Consider the following 10,043-nt stretch of genomic DNA (forward strand, 5'->3'; position numbering starts at 1 on the left):
TTTTTTTTTATTCAAATGCCCCACTATGCCATGTAAAATTTTGACACTCCAAAAATGAGGAGAGTTATAGTCAGTACATTATTAGATAATGTTGTTAGATGAAATAATACTTTATGAATATAAGTTTAGTATAAAATTGTAAAAAAAGTTTATAAGCTCGTTGGGCTTCCATTTGGGGTAAGAAGACAATCGTTTTGGAATATATATTTGTGCAAGTTCCAATAAACGCAACTTTGCACAAACTAAGCATGAGTATACTTAATATATCTCAATATCATATCTCAAACATCAAAAACAAGTGACAGCCCCCATACGCCCATACCCATACGTCTTAACTTAATAAAAAAAAAAATTCTATAATAACTTTTTTTATTAATTTTTTTAATCTATTATTATTATGCTTACTTTATAATACTGTTTTACAATCAAATTAAGTTAACACCTTGTAAAAATATGAATTTTAAAACAAAAGTTCTGATATAAAAAAAAGCATTTACTTATTAATTCTTAAATAACATTTAGATTAGTTCTCTAAATATTAGTTCTGAAACTTCTTTTCCTGTTTTCATTCCCACCTCCAATGCTCATACTACATATGCAAATTCAAACCCTGCCAAGTATTCTCCAGTAAACCATAAATTGCCAACAGGTTGTTTTAACAAATCATAATGCTCTTGTGTTGTTCCGAAAGTTGGGTTAGAATAGGCGCCTTAAAAATTAACATCGTAAGTCCAATTGCTACGAAGAATTTCTAAAAGTACGAGATTTTTATTAAACTTATTAAAATACTCGTTGAAATATTTTAATTTTCTGATATATATATGTATATATATATATATATATATATATATATATATATATATATATATATATATATATATACATATATATATACATATATACATATACATATACATATATATATATATATATATATATATATATATATATATATATATATATATATATATATATATATATATATATATGTATATATATATATATATTTATATATATATATATATATTTATATATATATAAATATCTATATATATTTATATATATATATATATATATATATATATATATATATATATATATATATATATATATATATATATATATATATATATATATATATTATAAAGTAAGCATAATAATAATAGATTAAAAAAATTAATAAAAAAAGTTATTATAGAATTTTTTTTTTTATTAAGTTAAGACGTATGGGTATGGGCGTATGGGGGCTGTCACTTGTTTTTGATGTTTGAGATATGATATTGAGATATATTAAGTATACTCATGCTTAGTTTGTGCAAAGTTGCGTTTATTGGAACTTGCACAAATATATATTCCAAAACGATTGTCTTCTTACCCCAAATGGAAGCCCAACGAGCTTATAAACTTTTTTTACAATTTTATACTAAACTTATATTCATAAAGTATTATTTCATCTAACAACATTATCTAATAATGTACTGACTATAACTCTCCTCATTTTTGGAGTGTCAAAATTTTACATGGCATAGTGGGGCATTTGAATAAAAAAAAATCCACAAGCAAAATTTCGGATATGCATGGCTGGCGTAAGACAATAGAGAAAAATATCAAACTTATTGATGTTGTAATATATCTGTTACAATCTGTTTTTGACCAGGTGCATCATAATTAAAATATTGTTGTAATTACGATGCACCTGCTTTGATGATGCAATTTGTTTTCAGATATCAAAGAGCTTTGTTGTGTTTATTGATTTTTCTTGTGAACGATTTTTATAATATTTCATGCTTTGATCTAAATTCTTTATATTTAAAAGAAAAGTACCATAATATGTTTTATGTACATGCATGTGTTTTATGTACAGTGCTGTGGTTTCTACACCCTCATTAAAAATATAAAATTACGGTTAGTATAAGTCCTAAAGAACAGTCTTTTTATAAATTTTGTTAAAAAATGAAAAAAGGTCAAAATACAGTCGTTTTTCTCCCAAAAACAACATGAGACAACATAAGGTTTCTAACCATGGGCAGATTAGTAAATAAAAAAGCGTTAACTTTAATTGTCCTTCGTTTTCTCTGTTATGACATAAAGATTGAAACGCAAATGTAAATATTTCAAATTTTCAATGGAGTGAAAATTAGGATTTTGATGAAAATTTGGAGCTATCGGGACATAGTAAGTAAACGAATATTTCTTTCTCTTTACAAGTTTACTCCAACTTCATTGCTTGCTCAAACATCGTCTTAAATTAACAATGAAGTCAAATGAAAAATATGCTAAATATACTAAACCATGTTTTAAAAAAATACTTATTGTCTTATTTAGTTAAGTCAAATTTACACAAAAGATTTTGATGAGTTAACTAAATTCATAAACGTTGTAACACAGCAAATCTAAGAAGTAAAAATAAGAAATAATCATTTTTGCTGGTCATAGAAAAAAAAGTGAGAAAAAGTTAATGGAGGATATTCGATTAAGGATACTCAGACGCTTATTACCATGGCACTAAAGCTTATGAGGAAATCAAACTGTAAACTATATTGGACTATGCTGCTCAATACGGTTTCTGTGACATGATCCTCAATTGAATAAAAAAATTTTGACCTATAGAAAACAATGTGTTCTTCTTGGTATGTACTGAGTGGAGTTCCTAAGGGCTCGTTTATCGCTCCACTTCTGTTTTTAATTTTTAATAATGACATATCTGAGTTTTTATCTAATTTCTGTAAGTTATTTGTCGGTGACAATCATATAATTAAAAAAAATCAAAAACTTATCTGATTTAGAACAAGTCCAAAAGATTATAAATGTCTTACTACATTGGTCTAAACTTTGGAGGATGGAATTTAAATAAATGCAAAGTGATGAGGCTTTTATAGTAGTTTTGCTGTTTTAGACTACTCTTTTGGTATGCTTAACTCATCAAACAGTCTTACTCCTTTTAAAAATGTCTATATTAAAAAGTCACTAGGAGTTTAATTCCACAATAAACGTAAGTGGTCTGATTAAATAAATAATGCAGCATTAAAAGCTAACCAGATGTTTAATATTCTTAAAAGAACTTCTGTTGATTGGAATCCAATTATGTTTTTAAAAATTTACAATACCTATGAACGCCTGCTACTTGAGTTTTGCGCTTCAGTATGGAACCCATATTAAAAGAAAGATATTGAGAGAATAGAAAAAATTAAACGCAGAGCAACTAATCTAGTTCCTTAAATAGAAACATGAACTACTACATGAACATAAAATCTATTTTAGTGGAGCGACAAAAATTATCATATTTGTTTTTAAATTCGTTAACATAATGTGAGAAAACAACAGAAGAAAGGCTTTCCAATGGAATGCAATTTTATTAGGTGGAAAGTTATGTCTATGCGAGTGATTTGAAACTTTTCAATATAAAAGGACAATTTAAAAAGCGCTTTGACTTTATTAAAATTCTTGTAAATTTTTAAATACTGAACCAAATCGCCTCTCATTCGTTGTTCTGAAAGTGTTTACTCCCAAATTTACCAATCGAGGTTTGTAGTAAAAGCTAACCAGATGTTCGGTATTCTTAAAAGAACTTTCGTTAATTGGATTCCAATTAACAAAAGTTCTTTTAAGATTACCGAACATCTGTTTAGCTTTTAATGCTGCATTATCAGACCACTTACGCTTATTGTGGAATTAAACTCCTAGTGACTTTTTAATATCGACATTTTCAAAAGGAAAAAGATTGTTTGATGAGTTAAGCATTTATTTAAATACTATGCTTCTCAAACGATGATCATGAAAGCCTATTTATTGAAATTATAAATAAAAAATTTCGAAATATTTTAATTGGATGCGTTTATCGTCCATTAAATGGTAAGATCAGTCATTTGAAACTTTTATCAAAAAGACGATTGAAAAAATAAATAAAAAAAATAAAACTTTATATGTCGTTGGTGACATAAACCTCGATGTTATTCAAAATTTCCGAAAATAAAATCTTTTTTTGATATGCTTCTAAAATTTAATGTGTTGTCAGCAATTAATAAGCCAATGCGAATGTCAAAAACTTCAATAATAGACAATACTATTATGAATATTATTAGATAAAGAAAAGATAAAAAAAATATGAATATTATTATTAGATAAAATGTTAGTTAAAAAAAATATAAATATTATTAGATGAGAAAATAGACAATACTATTATGAAATACTATTACCTGGTAATGGATATTGAAATATTGAAACCGGGATTTTTACGACTGATATCAGCGATTACTTTCCAATATTTATAAAAGTAAGAAATTTAAAAGCCACGTCTCTTTGTGAACCAAAAGTTTAAAATTTGAAAAAACGCAAAACAAGTAAAACTAATGAATTATTAATTAGACTAAAGCAAGAAACGTGTTTCAATGTGCATCAAAGTTAGGACACTAACAAAGCTTTTAGTAATTTTTTAGATAAATGTCTTTACGAGTGCTTTAATGAAACCTATTCACAAGAGGTCATACAAATTAAGACAAAAACAGTTGCTAATCCGTAAATGGATAAATCGCTGATACAATGCTCAAAGAAGAAGCAAAAACTCTATAATAAATTTCTAAAAAAAAAAATAGTGATAATGAAAAAAGTTACTAAAAAATAGTTTTACCAAAATCTTATTAAAATGCTAAGAAAATTACTACAGTAATCAAATCATTAAATGCAAGTTTGATAGTAAGAAAACGTGGTCCGTCATTTATGACGTAGTTGGAAGAAAAAAAATAAATTCAACTTCTTTACCGAAAATAATTAATATTAACATCTCTGACATATTCTGCAAAAAACAAATCTCGCAAGAGTTTAACAAATATTTTATAAATATTGGTCCAAATCATTCTTATAAAATAATTTCAACATCTTATTTAAAGTAGGTATCTTATTTAAGTAGTACTTAAAGGTCGCAAACTAATTACAAGCAATTATCGTCTAGTTTCTTTGACGTCAGTTGTTAGTAAAGATATGGAAAAAATGGTCAAAGACAGTATGGTTCAACCCTTACAAAATTGCCTAATTTCAACTAATCAACATGGTTTTGTGCAAACAAATCATGCACAACTAATTTGATTGAAACAATGGACTATATTACCTATTCATTATCTAAAGGAAATGCGGTTGACGTAGTATTCACGGATTTTGCTAAAGCCTTTGATGTTGTATAGCATAGATATTTAATTCACATATTGTCGGCTTATGGAATTATTGGTTACACTTTCAAGTGGCTTGAATCTTTTTTAACAAATTGTCGACAAAAATTGGTAATGGCATAATTTTCATCAGAATGGAAAGAGGTTCGGAGTGGTGTACCGCAAGGATTCATGCTATGTCCTATTTTATTTATAATATATATTAATGATATGCCAAAACTATTAAAAAGTGTAAATAAATTGTAAGCTGACGATACTAAATTATTAGCAAAAATAAATTATATTGGCGATATAAATGTATTGCAAAATGACATAAATAAAATTGCAAAATGGTCCCAAACATGGCTTCTTTACTTGAATGAGTCAAAATGCAAAGTAATGCATCTTGGCAAATCAAAAATACATCGCAATTATACAATTCCATCAATAGTAAATGAAATAATAAGTACAAACGATGAAAAGGATTTAGGTGTTATTTTATCTAGTAAGATGAAATATCATAGTCAAGTTATGCATGCACCAAATAAAGCAAATAAAATACTTGTAAATGGCAAGCAGAACTTTCACCAATATGGATAGCAAACTTCTCAAAACATTGTTTACAGCGTTTGTGAGACCTCATTTGGAATTTGCAATATATATTTTATTGCAAATTCCAAATGAGACCTCATTTGGAATTTGCAATAAAAAACAATGAACAACGTCATCAGAGCGTCATCAGTTTTTTTACAAATCGTGTGGTGAACACTTGGAATAAATTGCCTAAAAATATAGTCAGTGCCACAACTGTAAATAGTTTCAAAGCAAGATTAGATAAATTTTTCGAATCTGAAAACCTTGAAACTGATTAACAATGAAATTAGCTTTATTCCCATTTAATTAATTTAAAAAACAATTTGTAAATTTTTATGTAGGCCTCTAAAACCTTAACTGGTTACACAAGCTATAGCTCGTTGCGGAACAATTAATAATAATAATAATAATAATAATAATAATAATAACAATAATAATAATAATAAAAATAATAACAAAATTATGATAGTCATGAAAATAATAATACCAAAACCAGGGATGCGGAGTCCCAAAAAGGACTCCGGATTTGAAAGTCACAATAAGATTACTTTAATCTAGTTTTTGGTATCCAGGTGCTCTGAAAATATAAATAAGTTTATGGACTACTAATAAGAAAAAAACTAAGACTTTTAGGTTAGAGAAACAATCGTTTTTTGAGCCCGGAGTCCTTAGGTATAATGGCGGCAAGGACTCTGGGACTCCAGGACTCCGGGCTTACAAACAATAAGTTTCAAGTCATTAAATCTCATGAATTTTTTCATTATAGCACATAATAAGTCAACAAACATGTTTAGAGCTTCTGGACACTACAGACTTGGAAAAAGTGGAGATATAAAGCTGGAGTCCTTTTGGGACTCCGCATCCCTGACCAAAACAATAACAACACAAATGGATATAATTTCAAAGTATCATAAATGAAAACTTCTATGCCTTCAGTTCTGGGGCGTAGAAGTTGCAGTTTAGACAAGTGCTATTAAAAAGAAGCTTTACTTACATTTAAATATTCAGTCACTCTGAAACAGATACACACATGACATGTGTGTATCTGTTTCAGAGTGATGATGTTTACATTCAATACCGTAACACTCAATACCGTAATAACTTAAAAAATAAGTGAGGTTTTTTTTTTTATCAAGTACAAAATATTTCAAATTAGCTTAAAGTTTTCATTGATAGTATAACTTCAAAGTTTTTCATTATTATTTATTAGTTAACCTGGTTTTTAAATATATCTTTTATATCAAAATTAATATAATTTAGTAACTTTTAGAAGTTTATATAATAAGAACTCCTTTTTTTTTAGCTTACAATGGCAAGTTTAACGCAGATTATCTTTTTGTCTGCTTTGTTTCATTCATCATTAGCGTTCAGTCAAGGTAAGTGTTTAATATGGTAATTTAAGGTATAAAGCTAAAATTTTGCCCAATAAAGATTTTCTTAATTTTTTTTTCGTTTTTGTTTTTTATTTTTAAAATATTGGAAAATTTTCGAAAGTTAACAATATTATACAAATGTTCCTTTCATTACAGCTATACAAGATTTTTTCCAAGTAAAAAAATTTTATAAATTATGATAATATAGTTGATTAAAACATTTATTAAATTTGAGTTTTTTTCCGACTTCCCTGAATCTTATTAGAACCCCTCTCCTGTTTATTAATTTTGAAGCAATGTAAAATGGTTTAAATTTTTTTAGCTATATATATATATATATATATATATATATATATATATATATATATACACAATACATATATAAAGTAGACAGTTTCATTTTGAGGTCATGAAAAAATTTAAAGTGCTATGGACAGGGTCGTCCCAAGAGGGGTATTAGGGGTGTTCCACCCTTCCCCTCCCCCCTCTCCCAATACTGTTATATATGTTTTTTAGTTAGTGCATTTGTACTTTAGCATTTCAGTTGGCAAGTTTTGAAGTATAGTTGGCGAATTTCAAATTTCGAGGACCTTTTTTTTTTTAGGTCTCTAGTTGGCAAAAAATACATACGATGTCCCCCCTCCTCCCCCATGAGAGACCTCTTTGAGACGGCCCTGACCATGGAGTCTTTACTGCTGCGCGGACCCATATGTTGTTGCACCTTTTTGTGTTTAAGTTGGAAAATTTTCGCTTTAGTTTGACATTTTTTCATTTTATTTTGACAATTTCCACTTTAATTTTACATTTTCTCATTACAATTTGGAACAAAAGTTTTATCAGCCAAATGAATTCTATAAATTTATCAAGTTAAATTTAATAAGTTCAAAAGGTAAATGTTAGAATAAAATTCTTCATATTCAAATTTAATGGAATCTACTCAAGACAATCAATACCCCACCATTACCGCTCCAAAACGTAGCCGCTACAAAAAGGTCACTTCTGCTGAACGCCAACACATCTGCGATGCAGTCAATGCTGGGGATAACTGGAAAGCAATTGCTGTAGCCAACGGTATTGGCATTCGTACAACACGTTGATACATTGACAAAGATGATTCCAAGCGTTTGAAAAGCGGAGGATTCAAGAAGAAAAAGCTTGCTGAATTTCATTTTGCTGTCATTCAAGATTGGATTGAAAACGATTGTCAAATGACTTTGAACGAAATTAAAACCCGAATATACAACTAAAAACTCAAAAAAATTAATTTTTTTGAAGAAGTTAGAAGAAAAAAATTAAAATGCGTGGTAATTTTATTTTTTTGAAATAATTTGTCTAAATTTAATTACAAAAAAGCAAAAGTTATACGGATTTTTTAATAATTTTTGCTCTTCGCCTTAAGTTTTGCGTATTTGCTTAACACTTTCGCGTCTTTGCTTTAACATGTTAAGGAAATTATTATTTAATAAAGACGATATTTAATTTTGCTTTAAAAACGCGGCAAATAAATATTATTTACTTTCATAATATACTTACTCCATATACTAATTAGAGCTATTTGCTACACATTTATTCATGTCTGGAAAAAGTAAAAAAAACTTGACACCCGTTTTTTGCTAGGGGAATCCAGGTCATCCTTACTAAAAGACAAGTTTTCTACAGAGCTTATTATCTATCGCAAAAGGTAATTGCCTGCCGTGCAAGTGTCATGAAATAAATTAACCTATGACTTAAGGAAGTTGTTAGTGTCTATTTAATTAATGCACTTTAAAATTCTGAACATTTTTACGGAGCTGTTGGATCCTAAGGTGGTTTATACTAATGAGAAACTGTTGTTGGTTTTTTTAGCTTTTTTTTTATCATGAATAACAAAATTGGTTATAAATTGTTTTTTTTTTTAACCTCAAGTTAATACTTAACACACCCAGACTAATAATTAATATCAATGAAACTCCTGGCTAGCTCAATACTGACAATACAAAAAAAGCAGAATTAGCATTGAAAATATAATAAGACAAAAAGAAAATAATGGAAATAACGTAAGTAATATGGGATGGTATCCCATATTACCCCCATTTAGGTATCTCATATTACCCCACTATATAGCACACTTCTAATTTTGTTTTTTTTATGAATCACGTGGAATGGACAACCCTTAAAAGGTATTTTATGTTTTATAATTGGTCAGTTACTATTTAAATTCTGAATATATAAGATAGTTCACCTTTTTAGACAATTTTGGCCTCCTGTAACAAAGTCGATGTTATGTAAGGTTCACTGGTGAAAACTTGCAAGACTTTTTTCAGACGCAAATAATTCGAAAGAGAACATCTTATACTTGCGAAAGTAACCTCCTGACATTAGCCTCGTTTCCAATTCAACAAATATTTTATAGCACTGACCTATAAGTAGATAATAAGGGTATCCCATATTACCCACTATCCCATATTACCCGACTTTCCCCTATGTATCACTATGATAAAAAATAGAACAAATAAAAAAAGTATAAAACAAATTTATAATAAGGGTTACCAAATTGGTCAATATTTGCACCATATGCTTGAAGATACAATGAGAGTATAACATGATTGCTTGGTGTTGGAGTTGTTTGAGTGTAGGTCAGTGTAGGATTTCCATTATATAACTTTTCATAATAAATATACCAATTACCATTTAAAGCTTGAGAAGGGCCTGTGTTAGAAAGAGGTGTTCCAAATTGGTTAAGAACCCAAGAAGTGCTAGTAGACAAACCACAAGCACCATATTCAAAGTCACATTGAAATAGTGTCTGCAGAGTATCTATAAAACAAAAGTACAAAATAATACTTAAAATCAAATAAATAAAATGTCTCTATAAAAATAAACAAGTTTTTTACAAAAGTTTAAGACTACTTTCCAATTTTATCATTTTCAAGTTAAAAACAACACTAAAATAAAC

At 27.9% G+C, this 10,043-nt stretch overlaps 1 long non-coding RNA gene across 1 annotated transcript; it reads right to left on the reverse strand.

The window, feature by feature from the left end:
* Positions 1-355: 355 nt before the first annotated feature.
* On the reverse strand, positions 356-4,401 carry LOC136082107 (uncharacterized). Its single transcript, XR_010639395.1, has 2 exons — positions 4,197-4,401; positions 356-751 (listed from the first exon to the last, which is right to left on the reverse strand). It is a non-coding gene; the product is annotated as an uncharacterized LOC136082107 (long non-coding RNA).
* Positions 4,402-10,043: the final 5,642 nt, after the last annotated feature.

Source organism: Hydra vulgaris, chromosome 07 (genome assembly GCF_038396675.1).
Source record: "Hydra vulgaris chromosome 07, alternate assembly HydraT2T_AEP".
Lineage (NCBI taxonomy): Eukaryota > Metazoa > Cnidaria > Hydrozoa > Anthoathecata > Hydridae > Hydra > Hydra vulgaris.